Here is a 26,939-nt window from a genome sequence, read left to right on the forward strand (position 1 = left end):
GGGGAAGGGATCAAGGAATGTCTTTTGTTTGGAGCAAAGTGACAAAAATCAGTGCTTTCCAAATCCTCCTCTGGTAGAGGGGCAAAAGCAGGTCCTCTGCTGAAAATTCTGTTGATCTTAAAAGTTTGGTGTAAAGATGAACTGCAGATTAAAAAATGAAAACAGAGTTAAACAGAGATGCTTGTGATGAACATCTCTCTCATTAGCCAGGATGAGCTGAGAGAGGATGATTCAGTTCACAAATGTTTCTTTAAACCAGCTCTCTCAACAGTCTCTCTTCTCTCTCTGAGATAGCCTCTTGGTATGTCTAGGTTTACTGAAGATATCTCACAGTGCATTATTCTGTGACATCACAAACACTATGTGACCAGGCTGTGCCCCTAAAATCCCCATGCAGATGTCACCACACAGTGGGAAAGGACAGCTCCTTCTACAGAACTATCCCCACTTACCTAGTACCTCACAGAAGACTGTCCACAGGGTCAGGATTGATGTGCTGTGGACAGGTCAGGGACTGAGAAACCCCACATTGGGTGGGAGTGGGGTGAAGTGAGAAACACAATCCTTCTTTCAACCTTGTAACGAGTACTCAGGAAAATTAACTGATTCTGGCACAGTAACCCGTTCTGAGGTGCCCTTGAATCATGGGGAATCACCAGGAGGTGTCCCTGTTCATGCAGACCCATTGCAGAGGAAGAGGAAGGGCACACTAAGGGCATGGAGATAGCTCTGAGACACAGGGTCTCCATGCAGATAGCGCAGAGATCCTGCAGTTTCTGGTATCCTCCAGATTTGCAAATGAGCCCTGCCAGTTGTTTCATGTTGGAACAGAAAGATCAGGGAAAACTCCAACAAGGGACGCCTCTTGGAGGCTTCTTTCCCCTTGGTCCCCTCATGGGGGTTTTGACACAGGAGGGGTGACTCAGCCCACGAAATGCATGTGCTGCAGTGAGACTCCTGGTAGCTCTAACATCACATTCTGAGATATCTTCAAGGGAACCACATAGTACCAAGAGGATTTCACAAGGGAAAAGATCATTTAAAAAAATGTAATGCTAACTTCTCTTCAGACTGCCCCTGTGACCTGCTTAGCAGGGACATACAGCACAGAAGCCTGAGCTTCTCTCGGTTTTAAATTTTGCTTTGGCATTCACCTTTAATCTGGTTTATTTGTAATACTGATAAGAGATTGCAGCAGAATTATCTTGGTTATTCCTCAGAGGAAATTCCATAATACACAGCACGGCACCCACAAAGCACGTTCCTTCATACTGGCTACTTCCACACCAGTAGTACAGTGCAGGTCAGCATTAACAACGTCAGGAAACCTGGAATACCTTCGTCATGTCCCATGATTCAGTGAGTAGATAGCACATGCCAACTCCTTCCTGGAGCAACATGACAGTTACTCTAACACAGTTGTGAAACCAGGGATAGCTCAGGGGTTTGAGCATTGACCTGCTAAACCCAGGGTTGTGAGTTCAATCCTTGAGGGAGCCACTTGGGGATCTGGGGCAAAAATTGGTCCTGCTAGTGAAGGCAGGTGGCTGGACTCAATGACCTTTCAAGGTCCCTTCCAGCTCTAGGAGATTGGTATATCTCCAATTATTATTTTATTATTATTATAACTTTGTCCTTTTTGTAGATGAGGCCCTAATGGGTAGAAGGCTGAGACGAATTAGTACTGAAATGCTCACAAACTATCACAAAGCAGTTTATCACTTTGAAGTTTCAATCCCAACAATATCTGAAGTTTTGTTGTCCATTTTCCGACAGGTTTTTATTGCAATTTACAAGCGAAAGTTACTCAAGGAGTTTTTAAGAGGTTTGTTACTGTAGAGGTTAGTGACTAAGCCTTTGCACTACCTCAAAAAGTTTCAAAGCTCTACTGCAGCCCCTATAAAGAGAAGGAGAAAGTTTTAAGTTGCAACAGTAATAAAATTCTGTTCTGGCTCTTTAAAATAAAATAAAACATACGCAATCATATGCAACACAAAAATTACCAAAAATACCAAAACTCATTATGACTGCCAAGAACAAGTTCCAGAATATTCTCATTTACAACAACATCTCATTTGGCTAAAGTTCTTTGATGCATACAGACCCACGCTAAAACCAAGCTGGGTGAACCATAAGAAAGTCACGCCAGAGGAATCTATCTCCTCCTCTTATCCACATTACAAACAAACTCCTACTTAATTCTCATGGATAATCAAATTGCTAATTAATACCAAAAATGTAATTTTGGTGATTGCCTTATAAAATTGTTATATGTTTTTAGAGAATGTTTTTGACACAGCAGCTAGTAGGAAAGTAGAAATTAATCTGCCATTATCAATAAAATGTGAAAAAATCTTTTAATCTGCCTAATCCACATTCAAATGTAAATATAGTAATTCTGTGGAATGACAAGGACTAAAATATGACTAAGAAAAACAGTTGGTGTATGAACATGACTGAACTTGAAAGCAATGGGCCCTCCTACAATCCACCCTATGAAAAGACAAGAAATGTAAATATCCTGGAGTTGGATCAACCAATTCCTAAATAGGATATTCAGGTCTATCTACAATTGCAAGATTTTAATATTTTGGAACCTTCAATAGTTATTGCACAAAGTTGTTTATATCTATTCAGTATTTATGCACAATCCTTTTGCTAATGCTTGACTGTGATCATTAAGCTCATGGCAGTGTTTGCCTCCTAAAGGCTCATGTTTCCTTCTCCTGTTGCTAATTAGTTATTCTAGTGCCCATATTACTGTTGTACCTGGGTGCTTCGCAAATAAAAACAAAAAATTTCTAGTACAGAAGAAAGAAACAAACAAAGCAATGGGCCTTAATCCCACTTTCACAAAAGCTGGTTTTACCCCAGTGTTACTCCACTGATTGTATGAGATCAGAATCAAGCCCGGGGACCCAGTTCACAGAAGGTATAACTTCTCTGAACAGTAATAAACTCAGTCTATGACAGCTCACCAGAGAGAGCAAATTCCATCATCAGGGACCAGTCACAGAGAATAGTCTGCATCCAAATCTCAGTGCCCCATTCAGGGATTTGCCATTCTGATGTTGCATCCGTAGAGACTGCATATTCACAATATGGATATGTCTACACTGCAATTAGACACCCGTGGCTGGCCTGTGCAGCTGACTTGGGCTTGTGGGACTTGGACTAAAGAACTGTTCAACTGCGGTGTAGACATTCAGGCTCGGGCTGTAGCCCGAGAACTGAGCCCTGGGACCTTGCGAGATGAGAGGGTCCCAGAGGCCAGGCTGCAGCCTGAGCCTGTACATCTACACTGCAATTGAAGAGCCCCTTAGCCCAAGCCCCGCAAGCTTGAGTCAGCTGGCACAAGCCTGCCATGGAGTTTCTAACTGCAGTGTAGACATTACCCTAAATTTCTAATTCAAACTGAAGATTGTTTCACAAGATATGAAGAAACAAAAGTCTACTTCTCCTTTTTAAATAGCACATGGTTTAGTTGCTGGGGTATGCACTATTAACTGTGCAAGAGAAGAGATTCTAGATGTGAAAGCAAAATTAGTCATTCTTGCAAAAATTCTCAAACTTTTCCCAAGAACATGATTACATGTTTTCTGCCAGCATTCACACACAATTTGCCCAGGGTTGCTCCCCAGATTCAAAGGATTGTTGCACCTGATATCTGGGAACTATAAAGCTGGCCTACTAAAAATATTTTCTCTAAACCCTCTGGGGCTCTCATACCCAATCACCATCTCTATGGGCTCCCTTACGCTTCCCCAAGTCCCTTAAATAAGCTGTAAGTGTTCTATGGATCATTTGGACTGGTATTTTCAGGACACTGAATGTGTAGTATGTATGTTCCCTCAAAAATCCTGCCTTAGAATTAACCCACATTTTCAGCTTGAAAAATTATCAAACTCAACTACTGCATGCAACCTGAATTATTCAAATAGGAATCACATCTTCTTCACATAGCATTTTAAAAGAAGCAAAATTACTAAAAATATAGACATTGTATAGATGGATAACCTACACTGACCAAAAAAAGTCTTCCCATAAATCTATTCATAAATCTTTTAAAGTGTCAGTGTTGCAAGAGTACTTGAATCTGCCAAAAGAACCTGCTATTTTTGGTATTGTGAAACTCCCAAACGCTTTGTGTAATTTCAGTAGCAAGCTGCAGTGGAGAACGTGCTCACTCCAGCAATTTCATGTATGTTATTGCATTAAATAACTTAATCAAACCACACTCTGTTCTTAGATTTATTCTGAAGTAATTAAATAACTATTCAATGCCAATTAATCACAGTTAAATAAGGGTCTGTCAGCAAAGTGCTATGTACACATTTGAGACTATTTAACTGTCAAATACTTGGCAGTATCTAAGTTAAACAATGATTCATTAAACCTCCCTTACTACACAATGGTTAGGCTAAACTTGAAGTGAAAGAATCGAAACTCTTTTGTTCTGCATGAAAAGGACATCAAACCTCAGAGTGTGATATTCTTTTCTTACTAACTCTGTAAACTGCTTTAATTTCATGAATCAGAATGTGTTCAGGTGCTCTATATCCACTTTGGTTCTGCAGCTGTTTGTTGGTACTTTGGAGTAGATGTTCAAATCTTTTCATCCAAACAATGAAAATACTTGACAATTTACCACACCTATTTAAAATATTTATTCATACTAAATAATTAAAGGAATATAATCCAAACTGAATCAACATTTATGATCTAAACACCAGACAATGAAAGAATTTTCTTCTACCAGTTATACGTTATTATCCTCCACATTAACCTTCAAGTGCTACTATTAGCATTTAGCATTACACAATCCAAATTCCCAAAATCAAGTGATTAGTAATCTTTGTTAAATGAATTTTACTATCCTGCTTTACTTTCTGGCCAATGTATTAATCAAAACATTCCTTTACAACAGAATAAAATGGATGGATTGATTTTAAAGTCTTGCAAATAATTTATAAAGCACTATATTCACTTGGGTCAACATACATTTCAGACCTACTTTGTTATTGCTGGTCTGCTGACTCACTTATTTTGAATGAGAAAAGGTTTTAGAGTAAGACTGCTGGGGATAGAGCTGTAGAGATGCTTGTTTTTTGCCTAGAACACTTTCCCTGTAGAGATTAGGCTAATCCTTATTATGGAGCATTTTGAACATACGGTACCACACTTTTACTCAATGTACACTTTATTAATAAAATGTTGGTTTCCTTTGTAACCTGAACAGTTACATGGGAATGGGCCTGAACATCAGGTTTAAAGCTCAAGGACATCTGCTTTACTACAAATTACTTTAGGGGTCATTACCAGGGCCGGCTCCAGACCCCAGCGCGCCAAGCGTGGGGTGGCATTGTCCTGGCAGGGCGGCATTTGGCTCCGGCGGACCTCCCGCAGTCATGCCTGCGGGAGGTCCACCGGAGCTCCAGGATGAGCGGACCTGCTGCAGGTATGACTGCGGAGGGTCCCCTCTTCCCGCGGCTCCGCTTGAGCTCACGCAGGCATGACTGCGGCGGGTGCGCTGGTCCCGCGGATCGGACGGAGCTCCACCGGAACCGCGGGACCACGGGACCGTCTGCAGCCACTTCTGCCCCGGCCGCGGGACCGGGGAAGGGTGGCGCGAGCGGCGCAGCGCGCCGCCCTGCTTGGGACGGCGGAATTTCTAGAGCCGCCCCTGGTCATTACCACCCACTCTACTGCATGGGGAGATGGTTAGAAGCAAAAATGTTGCTCCACTGTCCACAAACAGGCTGAAAGAAGAGTAACAGACCCAAACAGCATCATCCCTCACTGCCTCCAAGCCCTCGTAACCCCCTTGGAAGCAACACACAGAGTGCTTGGGGATCTGTACATTTAGGAACTGCCTCTGCAAGGTACTTACGCACATACACATAATTTAAGATCAAGTAGTCCCATTTACTTCTTCAGGCTTACTGCATGCTTAAAGTTATGCATGTGCTGAAGTACTTAGCTGAGTCAGGACTAGATATGGTTGGGAATTTTTTGACAAAATGGAAAGACAGAGACTGACTATATCTCAGCAGTTGGAGCAGCGAGTCACCTCTCAGAGGTGAATCAGACAGAGCACGAATTTAAACCTGGGTCTCCCACATCCCAGGTTAGTGCCCCAACAGCTGGAAAACAGGCTCATGAGGCGTGTGCGCACACACACACACACAAAACTGTTCAAAATCGTGCAAATTTTTGCGAGAGGAAAACAGTTTCTCACATGCTTGGGCAGCTACACAGTAGAAAGTGTGCGATTGGCAGATATCTATTCTACTCAGCAAGATTAGGGTGGAAATTCCCAGTGAAGTGTTATGCTGACGTGCTTCAGAAAGCTGTTTGAAGCAGGGCAGTAACGAGCAAGCAAAGAAGAGGAGCCAGTATTGGTATGCTTCTAACGGTTTTTCCATAACAGGGTGCATTACAGCTGCATATAAACAACAGATTTATTTACACCAGATTGGCTATAAGGAGAGGAAATCACTAATTATACAAAAAGTCACACATGCATTAACCATCCCAAATCATAAATCATTTTAAAATTATTTTATATATTGTTCAACAACAATATACACAAGATGGGAGTGAAAGGCAATAACTATGCAGAACTGAACTTTTACACACAGAGATGTATATTCTGTAGTACAAATATACCCAAATTTACCGATATTAAATGTGGTTTTTTCTATTCTGCTCTGCTAATGGTATAAGTTGGTAACAACACCATATGTGTCTTGGTCTGTTAAACTATGACACACACACTTTTTTTCCACCCACACTGAGTATATACACATAGTTTAATAAATACATTCTACTGCAACTATAAGAAGTCTTCCAGTTTATCAAATCAGAAAAAAAAGTGGATTTATCCATATCAAATGCTGGCAGGAAGCACACATTGCATCAACCTAGTAAAATACAACTTAATGCAATCATCCAATCAACAAAATAATTAAAAATGGACAGACTCTGAAAGGTAACATAAGTTTAACAGATTTCTCCAACGAGAAATCTGAAAATACATCTCCTGTGTAAGTGACAATTACTGATCCATTTTGGCTTTACTTACATGTTCCCACAAATAAATGTCTATAGGCCTCTTATCTTTTTTTTATATGGAGTTAGCACCACATGCCCATGTAAACTGCAACACAAAATTGCTGGCTTCCCTACAGGCATCCTATAAATACAAATGAATTCTGCCCCATATTTTTCCTCAGAGGCCTGAAACTGACAGGAATATTATCACTTTCTCAGATTCTTGCAAATGGGCACACAGTGGTACTGGGCAGAAATGTGCTGAGATCATAACATCCATTTATCTGAACTGCCAGCATGTAACAAATTCAGATGGGGTGCTTGCTACCCAAATTAATTTACTACTTGAAAAAGACTTGATTGTCAAAAGACTGTCAAAGACTGTCAAAAAGAAAAGAGGAAAAGAGTTAAGAAACTGCAAGAAAATCTGAACACAGTTTGTGTTTGTCTAATTTTCAAGTATAAGATTAAAAAGAAGAAGAAAATGAGAGAAAATCAGCTACAAAAGAGAGATATTTACAAAAACTGGCTGATAGTTTTTATGCAAGTGTTGTCCCGTTACTACATATGGGCTGTATTTTGATACTGTTAACACTCTTACTGGATGACACCAGATGAATACACTATCTGGTGTGATTTATTGTTCTCAAACTTTACTGCTGTTGTTCCTGAGCTGCTTATTCCAACTAGTATCATTATTTTCATGAACTTTTGATTAAATCCACCTCTGTGCAGAAGACCAGCACAAAGCCCACGCACCACTCAAGTAGCACTTAAACTCTATTTTGAGATCTTAAGTGGGACTTAAATGGTTCATCTAAAGGTCTTTCCACTTGCCTGTTTCACATGTAGGGTTGCCAGGAGTCCAGTTTGGGACCAGAACATCTGGTCGAAAAGGGACCCTGGCAGCTCCGGTCAGCGGTGCAACAGAGCTAAGGCAGGCTGCTTTTGGGAGCAGTGCAGAACCATGGCAGGCAGGGAGTCTGCCTTAACCCCGCTGCACTGCCGACTGGAGCCACCTGAGGTAAGCACCACTCAGTCAGAGCCTGCACCCCCACCTGCACCCCAACCCCCTGCCCCAGGTTAGAACCCCCTCCTGCACCCTAAGTCCCTACCATACCCTGCACCACTACCCGCACTCCAACCCCCTGCTCCAGGTTGGAACCCCCTCCTGCACCCTAAGTCCCTACCATACCCTACACCACTACCCGCACCCCAACCCTCTGCCCCAGTTCAGAACCACCCCCGTACCCAAACACTCTCCCAGAGCCTGCACTCCTCACCCCTTCTCGCAACCCAGCTGCCTGCCCCAGGTCAGAACCCCCTCCCACACCCAAACTCCCTGGTCCAGGTCAGAACCTCCTCCTGCACGACAGCCCTGAGCCCCTCCCACACTCCAAACCCCTCAGCCCTAGCCCTGAGACCCCTCCTGCACCCCAACCCACTCTTCTCTGGCCCCAGCCCAGAGCCCACATCCCCTCTCACATCATCCCCAGCCCAGAGCGCCCTCCTGTATCCCATGCCCCTCAGCCCTTGCCCCACCACAGAGACCGCACCCCCAGCCAGAGTCCTCACACCCTCTCACACTCCAACCACCTGCTCCAGCCCAGTGAAAATGAGTGAGGGTGGGGGAGAGCGAGCGACAGAAGGAGGGGAGCTGGAGTGAGGGTGGGGCCTCAGAGAAGGGATGGAGGAGAGGCAGGGCCTCGGAGAAGGGGCAGCACAAGGGTGTTTGGTTTTGTGCAATTAGAAAGTTAGCAACCTTATTCACGTGTATATGGTCAGGAAAACACATATCTTATTAACATTCAATATTTGATCTCCCGAGCTTAAAATTTCAGCACAGAATGTATGCAAATTCCTCATTAACAATAGCTACATTTAAAAGTATCTTGATTCCCACTACTGTACTACTTTTCTGCTCTCAAATTACCTTCACCTTAAGTGTCAGACACTGTATTATAATACAGCATTACCAGTTAACCACTTTCTCTACAATTTCAGTCTTACCAGGATTCTCCATACAGAATAAGATTTAGTGGCTGCAATAAAATAAGCCCCTAAATAATCTCTTTTACAAAAGATTTTACCTTCTTTTATGGTATGTTCACAAGCAATTTTCAAATTATTGATCACTGAGCTCACTTACTGCCTCTCATTTCATATATCAATATTTTCCTAAATCACTGTGTTCCTTCACAGTAAATAAAGAGATCAGAATCATTTAACGATTTTGAATAGCCTCTAGCTAAAAACCATAGCTTTATCCACCAAATACAAAACCACATCTTTTTTTGTTTATAATAAGATCTTTAATCATAATAATACAGCTTATTTATTCTCTCCTTTCCTTTTCAGAAATAGCTTTAAATTTTGTCCCTCTTATACTAACACCTAAAGAAAAAAAGAAAAGACAACCAAAAACACTGACTGCACTCAAGAGTCTTGACTTGTTTTTTTCCACTAGCTTTGCTGGGGAGGAGGGTGTTTTAATTATCAAATTTCCCTGCATTTGAGAAAAATTAAGTGTTGGATGTAATGCAATGCAAACAGGGTGAATACAAAAGCAAGAAATAAAATATCCCACCTCTTTAAATGCATTGCGAATACATTTCAATATTAATTTATTTTTTGTATACTTCCACTTTTATATGAGGAGCAAGAGCATTGTAATTCCAGGAGTCTAACAACCTATAAAATAAGCAGTTTTTTTTTAATGAATGAACAGGTCCCAGTAATAAGAGGACATGGCATCATGCATTGCTAACATTGTGTGAAGTAAAATATATATATAAATGGCAACCATTCACACTTATTATACACAAATGCTTCCTCTACTCACATTTTCACAAATCACCAACATAGCAAAAACTTGGAATAGGCCATATAAAATGTATGACTTGTTGGCTCTTTACCAGTCAGATCATTTACTGGACTCTCACTTGGATTTCTGGGTACCATGAAGACACTAACTTCTGAAAGAGCATGTGTGATATAACTGTATGATGATGTATAAATCCTGATTGTAGTCAGATCATTTCTTATTTCATTTTGTTCTCTTTTGGATCTCTTTCCAGGAAGTAATTTAAACGATATAGCTCAGAATGTGCTTACTGCTATTGAATGGACAAGAAAGAAAAGGGGTTATGGTGGCTTTGAGGGCCCCCACTGAGCAAGAGGTAAGCCAGAAGTCCAGCTCAGGTGACAGCATCGACCTATCAGGCGCATAGGGGCGGCGGGGGGTAGGGGGGGTTATACCCCATGCCCTCTATGTGGAATCCTCCACCGACAGCAGCACTCACCCTCCCACTCATGGGATCAGAGTATAACTGGGTCTCTTCTGATCTGCTATGGACATTGTGCTAGCTGACTTGATCTTTGGGGCTAGAAAGGAATTTTTCCCTCTGCCAGACTGGCCAAGGCAGGGTGGGTTTTCTCACCCTCCTCGTAGCAGATCAGAGATCCGGTGGGATAGGTAAGGAGGTTAGCTCAAGATGTCATAGCTCAGTAGATACCAGATGTGGTAGGTCTCCAGTGCAGGTAATCATTCCAAAAGGGTTCCAGTTCCCTGATAAACAGGAGATGGAAGGGGATTTAGGGAAGTCATCTCCTAAACAAGCTGGAGAAGGGGGCTGGTGCCCCTAACATCTGGCACCCCCTTTCTTTCCAGCCCCTCTTAACCCTCACACGAGGGAAGAGCTTCTCAACAATGGGCTACTTCCAGGTTGGGAAAGGGGAAAACTGTTAGTCCCAATAGATGGAGATGATTAAGGGAAGAATGATGACCTGCGCAGTATAATTTATTGCCCGATATTCCCAGATAAGTTAATAAAGTTGCAGCCTAATTAAACTACATCCACTGCACATTGCTTTTCTTCCTATGAGGCTAGAACAATGGACTGAAATAACTAGAGACATATTTATGTTTCCTTTCAAAGCCATTTTTAGTTTGTTTATAGGAATCAAAGAATATAGAAATGTGACTTTTTTTTATAAGGATGCTCTCCAATAATATTAAAAAGCAATTGCTTGCTAATGTGGTACAATGCAAGAAGCTAGAATCTAAAACAGGCTTTGGACACACTGCACCATTAAACATTAGCAGTGAACTTCTTAAACAATATAAAAAGAATGTTGCCAACTCTCAAGATTTTAATTGCAAGTCTCACAATATTTGGTGATTTTCTTAAAGCCCCAGTTCTTGAAGTCAGATGATTACCTGAGAATCATAACTTCCATTAAAAAGAAAAAAAAAGAGTTTTTAGCATTCATGGTGGTAGAGAAAAGACTGACAGTGTGACCCTATTGCAATCTAAAGGCTCAAAAAGCAAATAAAAAGATAACCTAAAGTTATTTTTAAAATCTTGTGATTTTTAAGATAATCATGATTTTGCAGATCTGATTCATGTCTTTGTGCTTGGAGTTGGCAATATTATAAAAATATATAATTTATTACAAAACAATATAATCCCCACTAGCATGCATGGATAAAATTTACAATGCAGGATATTTTCCAGATGCTAGCATGACCAAAAAAAAGGGGGGTCTATTGGAACAGTGGTCTATAAAGAGTCAAAGACTGATCAAACAGGGATGTGTATCCACAACAGAACTAAAAGAATGCTCAGATGAACAGATATGTCCAGAGAAAGACATGAGAGCATTTCTAGCTTTGCACACACAGAAGTTAGAACCTCCATTTGTACACAGGGATGGTAGCTACCTGACCAGATATCCTTTTGCCACAGTGTTGAGTGACATGTTAACCACTTGGTGCTCAAACCACCAAATTTTGGTATGCATTCTATCAGGACTGGTGTGGCAAAATCCACAACTTTGGAGAGATTTGAGTCAGAGAGGGTCCAGGTGAATGGCAATGCAGATTGCAATATTATATCATTCAGAGTCAGATTGGTATGATGACAACACAGAACATCACTGAATACACAACTCTTTCCTTTTGAAATGCTCATTTAGAAGGCTTTCCGCCTGCCTGTGTCATGTGGCTATGGTCAGGAAAGCACATGTTATTACCATCCTGTATAAGATCTCCAAAACTTTTAGCAGCTTTTATAATATCCTCTCTCATATTGGAGAAGATAATTAGGACTGTGCTGCTTCTTAAAAACCCAGTAAATGTGACATTTCACACCCTCATCTGATTTTCTTGAGCCTCATCTTCCCTCTATTAAGTTATTTTTTGACCCAAGCCTCTATGAAGATTTGTACATCAATGTTTTCTTTGCTAATCTTTATGTCTATTTTAGCCTTGTCCAAACTGACATCTGTTTTTAACCAGTAAAGTGCCTAGCGAAGAGAGCTACAAAACTGATATTCATAAAAGGCCTATTCTACCACACAATTTAGCAGGCCCACATCTCATACGATTCCTAAGGCACCTTTTCTTCTCCATCAGCTTGTACTGTCAAAGAAGATCCCATACTAGTGGTGTTTTTGCTACTCAAAGTTTGGAAAAGTTAGCACTGATATTCCATGTCTTTTGCCCATCATATATGAAACACGTGGAATGGCAGTGAGTAATGCTTTCTACCACCACTGTTAGCTAGGAAACTCCATCCCATCCTAGCGGATGAAGAGTTGACCTCAGTTATTCATGCCTTTGTCACCTCTTGGATGCATTACAGCAATGTGATATCCCTGGGTATGAACCCTTTAGCATTTAGGAAACTCCAACTAATACAAAATGCTGCAATGCATCTCCTCAGCAACACAGGCCACCATGAGTGCATCAAATCTATCCCGTTCTTTACATTGGTTGCCCACATAATTTTGAATCACGTTCAAGATCTTGTCAAGTATCAGAGGGGTAGCCGTGTTAGTCTGGATCTGTAAAAGCAGCAAAGAGTCCTGTGGCACCATATAGACTAACAGACGTATTGGAGCATGAGCTTTCGTGGGTGAATACCCACTTCGTTGGATGCATGTATTCACCCATGAAAGCTCATGCTCCAAAATGTCTGTTAGTCTATAACGTGCCACAAGACTCTTTGCTGCGTTCAAGATCTTGGTCCTCATCTTCAAAGAGCTTAATGACTTGGGCCAACTGTACCTAAAAGACCACTTAAAGCTCCAGGATGAACATCATGGTTGACAACTTCGCTCCTCAGGCACAACAGAACTCTCAACAATAAGAGTCAAGCTTGTCTGTGTGTGGGAGACAGAACCTTCTCCCGGGCTGGTCCAAGACTGTGGAATGAACTCCCCCAGGAAGTAAAGACTATCACAAACCTCACCAACTTCCACTCCAAATCAAAGGCACATTTCTTTGACCTTCCCTTCTCTAATGTAAATACATAACAACAGGAATATTTAACAAAAAACAAACAGAAAAACCTTACCAAAATAAGACACTCTACTCCATGCACTTCACCCTCTAAGGACAGGATAAGAGAACAAACACATGGCACAGATGTAGTCACATGGCTTGATGTACTACTAAAAGGCACTCAGTTACTACAGTGATGAGCACGGTATAAAAATCTATATAGAATAGAATTGAAAACTTGTCCCCACTGAAACCAATGGGAGTTTTGTTACTGACTTTAATGGGACCATCATTCTACCCATTGTGTTTAGGAGTGGCACAACAACACTGTAAGTGTGCTTACTCCACCATCATGTTCAAAGAGCAACTTAAATTTTGCGGGATGTTGAGTTTGGCCTCTATCCAGCTGGAATCAATCTGCAGCTAGTCTTTCATCCTTTATTCCCAATCTTGGAATTGTAACAGAGGGTTTTTTAGAATGAGGGGGGAGGGGAATTTTCTCCCTGACTAAAACTAAGATATGGCTGAAAAAAATTTCCTTAAATTTTCCTCCCTCCTTCCACAATGATAACCCAAACTGATGGACAGAGATTATGCATATGGATTTTTTTTGTATAACTTCCTTTGAGCAATCAGCTTCTGAAAAAAGGGGTTATCATAAAAATAATTATACAGCCTTATCTATAGCTTTCACTAATAGCAAAAGCTGTTTGAATGTATAGGAAATCTTATACCCTATATTTCTAATTAGACAAACAAAGTTAATTTCTTCTTAAGCAATCCACAATGGCATATAAGATTAGATACATTAAACAAAAAGAGAAAAATCCATATTATCTTAAGTAATGATACTTGACAAAGATAATATTATAATATACCCTCTCTACTGGTCATCTATTAGAAATTTACATTTCTTGAAGATGTAAACAATACGTCATTACAGTTAGACAAAGCAGTTAATATTAGAATACAGTGTCATGATTTATTCCAATTGTTTCTAGTGATAACCAGAAAGGCAGTGATACGTGAAACTAAACCTATGAAAGCAAACTTTACACTTTATGAATATTCTTCAGCATTCACCACAGTGATCACTCCTTATCATATACAAGCATAATTTAATTGTATCACCTACATTCTTTGAGAGCTGAAAGATAGATTGTTTACATTAATAAAGTAGGTTACATTTGAGACATGCATATATATTAAAAGCAAATTAAGGGGGGGGGAAATCTCACGATCCTATAAATCTAACTTTTTTCATGTCTCTGGAAATACGTTACACAATTACAAATAGACTTTGAAACAGTATATTTTAAGCTTAGATTTACACTGGAATAACAAGTCAACAAGTGATTACAAAATAGAAACAAATTAAACAAAAGTGTAGTATTTAGGACTGTCACAAGGTGGTGCTATTGTTAGTTATTTGCATTATGGTAGCACCCACAGGCCCAGTGAGACTCAAAGTCCCATTGTGCTGGGTGTTGGACAACCATGTAGTAACAGACAGTCCTTGCCCTGAAGGGCTCACAATTTAGATTAAGACAAAACACCAACACAAAGGGTTGCAGCAGATAACAAGGGAAATGGACAGGAAAAGGGGGAAGAGGGTAACAGTAATGGGGTCACAAGACCTGCTATGTGCTTTTAAGGAAAAAATAAATAAAATTATAAAAGAAAGAGCAGTTAGTGAATTTCTACAAGCCATTATCCATTGGTAGTTTAACTATGGGAATCATGGCAGAGATGGCTCTTGACAAAAGACTTCAAGAACAATAAAGTAGTAGATCTACTTTGTGGATAAGCTCAGGACAGTCTTTTGTGCACAGAGGGCATGAACAACACATATATGACCTTGTGAGAGAAGCAAAGTGGTGATGGACGGGAGAAAAACTGCAGGGACGAACCAGCTACAGAGACTCCATTGGGTAGGAGGAGAAGCAAGCTCAGCACTGTGGGGCAGGGGTTAAAATGGAGTCCAGCCAGGGATACCCCTCCCTGACTTATCCCCCTGGAGCCAGAATTGTGCAAGGGAAACACTCTAATCTGGGGGAGCACTAGGATCTCCCCTCTGCCATGTAGCTTTCGGGGGAAATTGCAGAAAGGAATCAAACTCCAGCTGGTAAGAGCAGCTGCAGAAGTAGCCAAATCAGGGACCTTTGGACATTCAGAGAATGTTCTACAGTTATTCTTGAACTTTCTCTGTCTGTGCTGACTTTATTCCCTCCTTCCCCTTTCCTTGTTCCTTCACAGGCTCTTCACCTGAGCTTCTCTCCACATCTGCCCCTCTTACCCTTGTCACCCCATCCTGTCCCTTCAGTCTCATTCCTTACAATGTCCCCCCTTCACTTTTCATTTAGTAACTCCCTCTTGCCCCCCCAACCCCAAAATGTTGTGGAACTAACATACTATTTGCTGCTGTCACATTGTTCACTTGGCTTTCCCCCACCTTGTGACTTTCTTCTCTATTTAGATAATAAATTCTTCCAGGCACAGACTGTCTGCTACTGTGTGTGTGTAGAGCACCCAGCTGAGCCCCCCAAAAATGGATCCTGATAAGGTAAGACAGAAACTAGCTAAATATGAAGGGGCCAAGTGATAAAGGGTCTTCAAGAGAAGGACCAGATGTTTGTGTTTGATGCAATAAAGGAAGGAGAACCAGTGTTGACCTGATCAAAGCAATGGATCAGAAAGTTGATCTTAACAGAATCTTTTTTGTGAGACAAGGTAGATGTCAGAGAGGCCAAAGAGAAGGAAGCTTCAATAGTCAAAATGGGACATAAGTGCCTGAATGAAGGTCTTGGGGTGTGGATTCTGGAAATACTGTGAAGCAAGAAGAAGCTCAACTTAAATAGGACCTGGATATGTAGGTCTAGAGAGCGAGGGCAAGGTCAAAAGGGACACCTGTGATAGAATGTATACACCCCATCTGCATGTGAACCACAGGCCAGAGAGGAAAGAAGCCACTCTGAAAGACTGTCTGCCTGAGCTGGCAGACCTGTAGACCTGCACAGGCATCTGCAGCTTGTTACGCTGTTGCTGCTCCAGGGGGACACACATGCCCTTTCTTTATCACCAGCCTGAGAATACAAAGTCAATAAAGTCTAAACAAAATTATTTACTTCTTTGTTTCTGTATGTTGCATTTTTAGCTTCTCTCTCTGAACACGACCACTACTTTAATCTAACAAATCAAATTAATATTCATTTAGCTACTTATTTGGATCTCGTGGGTTTATTCCTAGGGAACATCTATTCAAAAATTAAAATATAAAAGGTATGTCAAGGTACTCAAGACAAATCCATTTGTGGACGATATAAAACAGCAAGTATTATGTTATAACTCAGAGTAATGAGACAGGAAACTTTTAGGCTGTATAGCAGAAAATATTCCTTAACCAGCATAAATAATCAGACTATGGAACAGTCTCCAAAGGAAAGTGGTGGAAACCCCATTACTAGAGTTATTTAAAAACCAGATTATAAAATGTATTTAAAAATATACAGTAGATAATCTGTCATCGACAAAGAGAAAGACAAGATGGCTTAAGTCTTTTCCTTGCACACTTTCTACGATACTTTGATATTAATGGTATGACAATAGCAGTGAAACAGTTAACAACGTTGGCATTTAAACTGTCATATTTAGACATCAAAGTTCACATTTTTTAAAGACAAATGGTGGGGCTGTTGCTTCATTTCTACTTTATATGCCTGCAGACAAATGACATAGGGGTGTATTACTGTGGATCATAAATTCATGCTAGCAATCATATGCAAGAAGATATGGGCAGAGCAGTATGGTTTGTAAGGAATAATTTCAGTAACACAGGGAAGGTCCTGGTTTCTTTAAATACACTGTAATAGTTCCGACTACTTGCTGCCTAAGAATTCGGAAGTTGGAGATGAAGTATCATGAGAACTATCCATTTTTCTCTAAATCAATCAGTAATTAATCTGACCAGTTTCCTCAAAAAGAGTGATTTTAGTGGAAACAACATACATTTCTTTGTTAGCAACCAAATGAACAGTTTGCTGTTAATATCAAGGGGACAAATCGTTTTATAGATTATCCCTAAAAGGAAGGCTAGTAATGTACCTTGAAAAAGTTTCCCATGTACCCAACTATTTTTGGTCAAAACCATATATTCCTGGACCTTATTCTAGAGGGCATGATATAGAGCAATAATGCAAAGCCTACTAAAGTCAAGGGGCCTTTCTGTTGGCTTCAATGAACTTTGGATCAGGCCCACTGTGAGGTAACATTTGATATTATTTATTAGTAATTATTATTATTTGTGCAGGCCTGGAGATGTATGAACTCTTTTGTAAAATAAGGAACTGCATCTGGTTCAGCTCACTGCACACTATAAATTTATGTGTGGCCTACAGCAGCCATTGCCATCTAGCATCTTCTTATTCTCTTGTCTAAGCTAAATGACTCCATTGGTCTCAAACTTATAATGAAGTTAGCCTAGCACATTGAACTAGAGCTGTGTCTATGTGGATAATCCTACAAAGGGCCACTATGCCCCTTGTAAATTGTGTCTATAAAAAGGCCGCAACTCTTGTCCCCAGTATAAATGCAGTTACATAACATATACCTTTCATGGAAATTACATGAAAATAAGTCTTATAAAAGGACACTGCAATTCTTAAAACATTTGCTACCAGGAATCAAACGATGGTTGTATTTCATATTGCTGATGGGGGGTAATGAGAAAATAAAATTACAGACTGATAGAATGTCTGCCAGACAGTATTTTGCATCCTTATACCATAAAAGCAATGTACGGTAATTCTTCGTTATGAAGCAACCTCAGTGATGCATAGATCAACAAGTTATGGAAAATTCACAAGCAGGATCTTCCTAATTTGGACTATATTATTGTATTTTAAATATGCAAATATGAGAAGAATGTAGCTCATATTACCCAAACTATTTGCAAAAGAAAAAGGTGGATCTTTACAGCTACTGTGGAAGACAAAAAGGAAAAGTATAGTCCAGGGGCGGCTCTAGCAATTTCGCCGCCCCAAGCAGGGCGGCATGCCGCGGGGGGCGTTCTGGTGGTCGCTGGTCCTGCGGCTCCGGTGGACCTCCTGCATATGTGCCTGCGGGAGGTCCACCCGAGCCACGGGACCAGTGGACCCTCCGCAGGCATGCCTGAGGCTGGTCCACCCGAGCTGCGGGACCAGCGGACCCTCTGCAGGCACGCCTGTGGGAGGTCCACCGGAGCGGCATGCCGCCCCAAGCGCGCGCGCTTGGTGCGCTGGGGTCTAGAGCCGGCCCTGGTATAGTCTCAAATAGGGCTTGTCTACATGAGGAAGTTAACCAGAAGAGCTTTTGCAGAATAGCTATTACTCTTTAAATTTACACTTTACCTTATTCAAGAATAACTTCCCATGTAGACAAACCCTATCTTAGATGTTTAGTCTATATATATAATTTTTGGGTTTAATCCTGCTGGAGGCGTTACAAAAACAACTTTAAATATTTCTTTAAACTCTAATCTGAAGGCAAGTTATGAACTGTAATTTAGCTATGTGTTGAGAAAAAGCCAGCAGCATAAAATGTAAAGAAAAGTACTAACCCATTACAGACATGAAGGAAATATACAATATGTTCATGTAAAGCCAGATCCTCAGCTGGCATAAATCACAGTAATTCTATCACCAATATCAGAATAGCCTCACTGAAGGTCTGTCCCAGAGCATATGGGATTTTTTTGTGGCAAACAAAACTACACTTCAGGTGAAATTGAAGACCCCTTAAGTTAAGTCCAATTTTTTTTGAGTAAGAGTTCCACACAAAAAGACACTAAGCATCCTAATGATTATCTATAAAGAGAACATCTCAATTTACCCTAAATGACATTGCATTTAGGAAAGAAAGCTACCAATGAATAAGTTAAGGTATTCATGAGGTGATGTTGCATCAAAAACTTTCATTGATAAAGGAATTCCGTGCAATATTTTTCTCTTTGTTCCTTCAAGATGCACTTCTCTCTAGGTGTTTTAATCATTAACTTTTCACCTACTTATGTGGCAACTTTGTTTCTCTGCCAACCACTTTTGCTCAGATGCTTTATTCATCACCAAGATGCTCTGCCTATCTACTATAAGATATCAAACACAGCAGGAAGAAAAGAAGTTCAAAGACAGACAGAGGCGCAACATGAAGACTGTGAGAAAACCTGGATTTATCATGTGTCTATATTCCATACAAAACTGTGCATCAGACACTGTAATGTGGCTGAATTGCAAGTTATACCACAGACTGCAGTAAAAAAAAAATTACTCTAAGTGTGCATTGGTTATAACATGAAAAGAGTTAATCTTAATGAGAAAGGCTAACAAACGTGCACTCTGAGGTTTTCTTGTCCTAAAACTACAGGATTTATACTAAATCTCTAAAAAAGCATGATTAAAATTGGACAAAAAATGTGTATGTTTATGCAATTTTATTGCAAAAAACTCTGTGGACCACATTCTGCTCTAGGATGTGCTCATACAACTTCCACTGGAGTTAACATATTTCTAAGGGAAATGTGCAGCCATGTGAATTCAAAATCTATCACCTCCCTGCTTAGGCAAGACTGAGAACTTAATTTAAGTACCTTTACAGGGGAGCTGAGCATGTAACTTTCCTTTGTGCCTTTGAAAATCTCCCTCGTTAGACTTAGTGCAGTTGGTCTGACTTACCACTGCAAGTTTGGAAGAGGGAATTCATAAAGTCTTGACATGACTTCTATAAAACCGCTACAAAATATGTAAGAAAAGTAGGGCTGTCAAGCAATTAAAAACATTAATTGCGCTCTTAAAAAATAGAATACCATTTATTTAAGTATTTTTGATGTTTTCTACATTTTCAAATATAGTGATTTCAATTACAACACAATACAAAGTGTACTGTGCTCACTTTATATTTATTTTATTACAAATATTTGCACTGTAAAAAAAAACCAAAAGAAATAGTATTTTTCAATTCACCTAATACAAATACTGTAGTGCAATCTCTTTATCATGAAATTTGAACTTACAAATGTAGAATTATGTACAAAAAAATAAAACAATGTAAAACTTTAGAGTCTACAAGTCCACTCACTCTGACTTCTTGTTCAGCCAATCAAACAAACAAGTTTGTTTACATTTGAAGGCGATAATGCTGCCTGCTTCTTATTTACAATGTCACCTGAAAGTGAGAACAGGCATTTGTACACCATTGTTGTAGCTGGCGACGCAAGATATTTACGTGCCAGATGCTCTAAAGATTCATTTGTTCATTCATGCTTCCAACCACCATTCCAGAGGACATGCGTCCATGCTGATGATGGGTTCTGCTCGATAACAATGCAAAGCAGTGCAGACTGATGCATGTTCGTTTCATCATCTGAGTCAGATGCCACCAACAGAAGGCTGATTTTCTTTTTTTGGTGGTTCAGGTTCTGTAGTTTCCACATTGCAGTGTTCCTCTTTTAAGACTTCTGAAAGTATGCTCCACACCTTGTCCCTCTCAGATTTTGGAAGGCACTTCAGATTCTTAAACTCTGGGTCGAGTACAGTAGCTATCATTAGAAATCTCACATTGGTACCTTCTTTGTGTTTTGTCAAATCTGCAGTGAAAGTGTTCTTAAAACAAACAACATGTGCTGGGTAATCATCCGAGACTGCCATAACATGAAATGTATGGTAGAATGCGTGTAAAACAGAACAGAAGACATACTATTCTCCCCCAAGAAGTTCAGTCACAAATTTAATCAATGCATTATTTTTTTTAACAGGCATCATAAGCATGTCCTCTGGAATGGTGGTCGAAGCATGAAGTGGCATATGAATGTTTAGCATATCTGACATGTAAATATCTTGCAACGCTGGCTACAAATGTCCCATGTGAACGCCTGTTCTCACTTTCAGGTGACATTGTAAATAAGAAGCAGGATAAGAAGAATAAGATTGCACTACAGTACTGTATGAGGAGAATTGAAAAATACTATTTTATCATTTTTACAGTGCAAATATTTGTAATAAAAAATATGAAGTGAGCACGGTATACTTTGTACTATATGTTGTAATTAAAATCAATATATTTGAAAATGTAGAAAAACATCCAAAATATTTAATAAATTTCAATTGGAATTCTATTGTTTAAAAGTGCAATTAAAACTGTGATTAATCATTATTAATTTTTTTAATTGCAATTACATTTTTTGAGTTAATCACGTGAGTTAACTGTGATTAATCAACACCCCTAAAAAATTCATTCATTTCAAAAGAAAGATTTCAAAGTCTTCCTTATTGTTAATTCTCAGTACTAACAGCATGATCAGAGTTCTTTTTTAGGGATCATTTCATAAGTACATCATTGAAAACTCCATCTATGATATGTATGTACTCGGAGTTGCTAATGCCTCCCATCGCATGTACTGCTGCGGCTACACTTTAGTTTTAGAGTTATCAAGCTAGTGTGGGTATGTCTCCTTGACCTGGGGGATTTATACCTCCAGCTCGAAGTGTAGACATACCCAGTGAAGGCATCATCTTAGTGGGCAAGGACACCAAAAGGCTCAAACAAACAGGTTTGTTCTTTTTTCTATCAATATTGTGTTTTTTAAAAACTGTGAAGGTGGTCTGTCACATGAAATTGAATACTTTACAAATAAAACAATGTACGTGCGCTGTTATTTCTGTTAATATTTTCAAATATTTAACAGCAATTTCATACTGTGTCTATTTAAGACAATATAATCTTTAATATTCAGAGAATTGCTGTTTGTGCTGTTACCTTTAAAAAAGCATAGCACAGAATGTATGCACTTTCCAATAAACTCATTTTTTCCATTGTAATTCCATTGCATTATGCCAGATACATATTAGCTTTCTAAATGTCTATTTAGACCGTGACTGAAACCTGAAGGCCTGGATACCCCCCAAACATGCCACATTCCAAATAAGAAGGATCCATCATCTAATGTTCTCTCTGGTCAACTCCAAAATTTCCAAACCATACATGCTTTTTGAAAGAGGTGAATACAAAACAAGTTACAGGATCTGGTCTATTCTACCAGTTATGCATGCGTGCACATCATTTAGGTTTTGTCCACTGTTTCATAATCAAATTATTTTCTGGAAAACTGCATGATCAATTAATTAACAAACGTTAGATACATGATCTATGCAGAGAAAATATGGCTCCACTCACAACATAATCCATTCTGATGGACCCCTTTACTAGTACAGAGCCCAACGGACTTCAATGAGACTTCACAGAATCATAGAAGATTAAGAGAATCATAGAAGAGACCTCAGGAGGTCATCTAGTCCAACCCCCTGCTCAAAGCAGGACCAATCCCCAACTATATCATCCCAACCAGGACTTTGTCAAGACGGACCTTAAAAATCTCTAAGTATGGAGATTCCACCACCTCCCTAGGTAATTCATTCCAGTGCTTCACCACCCTCCTAGTGAATAGTATTTCCTAATATCCAACCTAGACCTCCCCCACTGCAACTTGAGACCATTGCTCCTTGTTCTGTCATCTGCCACCACTGAGAACAGCCTAGCTCCATTCTCTTTGGAACCCCCCTTCAGGTAGTTGAGAGCCGCTATCAAATCCTCCCTCACTCTTCTCTTCTGCAGACTAAATAAGCCCAGTTCCTCCAGTCTCTCATCATAAGTCATGTGCCCCTGCCCGCTAACCATTTTTGTTGCCCTCCGCTGGACTCTCTCCAATTTCTCCACATCCCTTTGGGGGGAGGGGGGGGGAGCAAAACTGGATACAATACTCCAGATGTGGCCTCACCAGTGCCAAATAGAAGGGAATAATCACTTCCCTAGATCTGCTGGCAATGCTCCTACTAATGCAGTCCAATATGTCGCTAGCCTAGAAAACAAGGGCACACTCTTGACTCATATCCAGCTTCTCATCTACTGAAATCCACAGGTCCTTTTCTGAAGAACTGCTGTGACACTCTGTACCTTGGGGGAACACCCCGCACCCCCCATGTTCATCCTTATAATATGACTGTGTGGTATACAATGCAAAGTTTGTCATGTTGGGTGTCTTCGGAAGACTCATGATGCACTGAGCATTGTTGTTACAGTAATGTTATAGGTTGTAATTTCATGTGTATAGTTATGAAGCTGAAACATGGCTTAAAACAAGCCCAGGCAAAACTCTCCAGGAGCAGAGGGGCAGTTCACACCTTATCAGGGCATGCATGAAACAAACCCAGCCCAGCCTCACAGGAACAAAGGACACTGGCCTAGGCAGCAACAAAGGACCTGTTGGACTCTCGAGTGAGTCACCCCCCCCCACCTTGGTCAGTTTGGGAGTACGATGAGGTATTGCTCACCTGACTCTGAAGGGGTGGGGCAAAGCCAAGAGGGAAGAAAGAACATGATAAAAGGGAGAGACATTTGCCACGCGCACTCTCTTCCACCTCCATCTACAGACACCACCACCAAGCAACTGAAGCACTGATCAAAGGGGAGAGCCTGGCTGAAGGGCAACCAGCCAGCCTGTGGTGAGAAGCATCTAAGTTTGTAAGTATCAGAGCCGTGTTAGTCTGGATCTGTAAAAGCAGCAAAGAGTCCTGTGGCACCATATAGACTAACAGACGTATTGGAGCATGAGCTTTCGTGGGTGAATACCCACTTCGTTGGATGCATGTATTCACCCACGAAAGCTCATACTCCAATACGTCTGTTAGTCTATAAGGTGCCACAGGACTCTTTGCTGCTTTTAAGTTTGTAAGGGCACTGAAAGTGTTAAGATCAGTTTAGAATGCGTTTTGCTTTTATTTCATTCGACCACATCTGACATGTTGTACTTTGACTTATAATCACTTAAAATCTATCTTTTGTAGTTAATAAATGTGTTTGTTTATTCTACCTGAAGCAGTGTGTTTGGTTTGAAGCATGTCAGAGACTCCTCTTGGGATAACAAGCTTAGTACATATCAACTTCCTTGTTAAATTGACGAACTCATATAAGTTTGCAGCGTCCATCAGGCATAACTGAACACTGCAAGACAGAGGTTCCTAGGATTGTGTCTGGGACCGGAGATATTGGCTAGTGTCATTCAGTTGCACAATCCAAGCAGCGGCTAGCCAAAAGTGCTCACTCACGTAGCTGAGAGCGGCTTACATGCTAGAGGCTGTGTGTGAATAGCCTGGGAGTGGGGGTTTTCACAGCAGAGCAGGGTAAGGCTGGCTCCCAGAGTCAAGGATTGGAGTGACCTAGCAGATCACCGGTCCAGATAACACCAGGGGAATGACACAACTACCTCTTAGCCAGTCTGTCTCCAGCCTGTAGCAGTGCATGGGATTCTTCCATCCTAAATGCAGGACTCTGCACTTGTCCTTATTGAACCTCATCAGATTTCTTTTGGTCCAATCCTCCAATTTGTCTAGGTCACTCTGGACCCTCTCCCTACCTTCCAGTGTATCTACCTCTCCCCCCAGCTTAGTGTCATCTGCGAACTTGCTGAGGGTGCAATCCATCCCATCAACCAGATCATTAATGAAAATGTTGAACAAAACCGGCCACAGGACAGACCCCTTGCTTGATACTGACTGCCAACTAGACATCGAGCCATTGATTACGTTGAGCCCGACAATCTAGCCAGCTTTCTATCCACCTTTTAGTCCATTTATCCAATCCATACTACTTAACTTGCTGGCAAGAATACTGTGGGACACTGTATCAAAAGCTTTGCTACAGTCAAGATATATCATGTCCACCACTTTCCCCATATCCACAGAGCCAGTTATCTCATCATAGAAGGCAATCAGGTTGGTCAGGCATGACTTGCACTTGGTGAATCCATGTTGACTGTTCCTGATCACCTTCCTCTCCTCCAAGTGCTTCAAAATGGATTCCTTGAGGACCTGCTCCATGATTTTTCCAGGGACTGAGGTGAGGCGGACCTGTCTGTAGTTCCCCAGATTCTCCTTCTTCCCTTTTTTAAAGATGGATATCTGCTCAGATGGATCATCTTGCAGGATGAGATCTTAAATTATGTGCTTTAAAAATGATTGAAAAAAAGGGCTCTTCATCTGGAAATCCATTAGTTACAAACTCTAGGTGTTTTCAAGTACTACAGAAATATTTTGAAAATAATGTTAATTAGTAGCTGCTACACACACTCAATTCCTCTATTCTCCTCAGCAGAAACAGACAACCAAAAGACCACTTCTATGTTTAGAAAAGAGACACAGGAAGAACTGAAAGGTTCTAACATCTGAGAATTTAAACTAGATTTGAATCCTATTGAGGATGCATGACTCATCTCTTAGGTTTAAATTAGATTATCTGCTAAAAGAAGAAGCACTATGATCTATAATGAAGGGTAACTGCCTACAGGAAAATAATTTTTTGCCCCTAGTGGCAGATGCTTGAACTTTAAAGGATCTGAGACTAAGCTTTTTGTGTAAGCCTTCCTGACAGAAATCAAACAATGAAATAATTTCTTTAGTAGGTTCAAACTTTACTCCACATACCACATGAAAACAATATCTAAACTCTGTAAAAGAAAATATATTGTCACTTCTAAAGCAACTGAGATCAAACAATTTACAGAAACCAAGACTTATTTTGATGACAATTAAATCTATCACCAGGATTTCAGATTCAATGAAATTTGACAATTGTGAAGAAACAGGCTTTGTTTTACTAAGTCTGGAGTACTTGGAAAACTCAACAGAAATTCTGTTGCACACCGAATTAGATGGAAGTATTAGATGGTCTTTGAGGATTGTCTAGAGTTCAGTAATTAAAATAAGTGCTTCTTTGCTCTGTTTCCTTCCAGAATTGTGTTTGGAATTACAGCAGATATAGAAAGACATACTGCAAGATGCAAACAGAGTTTGCAGAAGAAGCATACCAGTCAGGTTTCCTTTCTTAAATGAGTGGCATATTTTGGTGCCTTCTTTATTGTTTCAAGTCTAATGTAACAGAACCTCTATTCCCATTAAAACTAGAGCCAAAGATGTATGACTTACTTCTGTACAACAAGCCCAAGAGCTTTTTAAGCAGTCCACCAATCTCTATTTCATGTACCTAATGTGTTGTAGAGAGCCCTCATGTTTACCTCGCACAGTATTTTGGATACACCTGTTAGGATTAGTTTGCTATGTATTCTACCATAACAATTTAGGTCACACACTGATATAATCTGATTTCTCTAACCATGGAGAGATTTGGGGTATTTTTGTTTTTTAAGTGGAGATATTTTTCTGATTTGCCCAAAAAGGGTAGTGCTAGCTTGCTCTCATTATGGGGCCATGGACCTTGAATTTAAGAACTAACATGTGACACTTCTATTCAAGACATACTGGTGTCTATAGTCCAGGTGAAACAGGAGATTCAAACAACAATTGAATGTCTCAACCCAAATACATTTTCTCCAAGGGACTGGGACAAAGAGGCTTATTTTTTATTATTTGTTTTACCATAGCGTCTAGGAGCCCTAGTCATGGAGCAGGAGCTCATTGTGCTAGGAACTGAACAAATACGAGGGACAAAAAGATGGTCCCTGCCCAAGGAGCTTACAATCAGTAAGTATCAGACAAGAGATAACAGATGGATACAGATAGAC

The 26,939-nt window shown here is 40.3% G+C and overlaps 1 protein-coding gene and 1 long non-coding RNA gene across 4 annotated transcripts in view; one reads left to right on the forward strand and one right to left on the reverse strand.

Moving 5' to 3' along the window:
- ABCC4 (ATP binding cassette subfamily C member 4) overlaps positions 1–26,939 on the reverse strand; it is a 269,468-nt gene that overhangs the window by 76,430 nt on the left and 166,099 nt on the right. The gene's annotated exons all lie outside the window — the stretch shown is intronic.
- On the forward strand, positions 415–15,886 carry LOC120395187. Its single transcript, XR_005592510.1, has 3 exons — positions 415–506; positions 10,131–10,232; positions 15,816–15,886. It is a non-coding gene; the product is annotated as an uncharacterized LOC120395187 (long non-coding RNA).

Source organism: Mauremys reevesii, linkage group 1 (assembly GCF_016161935.1).
Source record: "Mauremys reevesii isolate NIE-2019 linkage group 1, ASM1616193v1, whole genome shotgun sequence".
NCBI lineage: Eukaryota > Metazoa > Chordata > Testudines > Geoemydidae > Mauremys > Mauremys reevesii.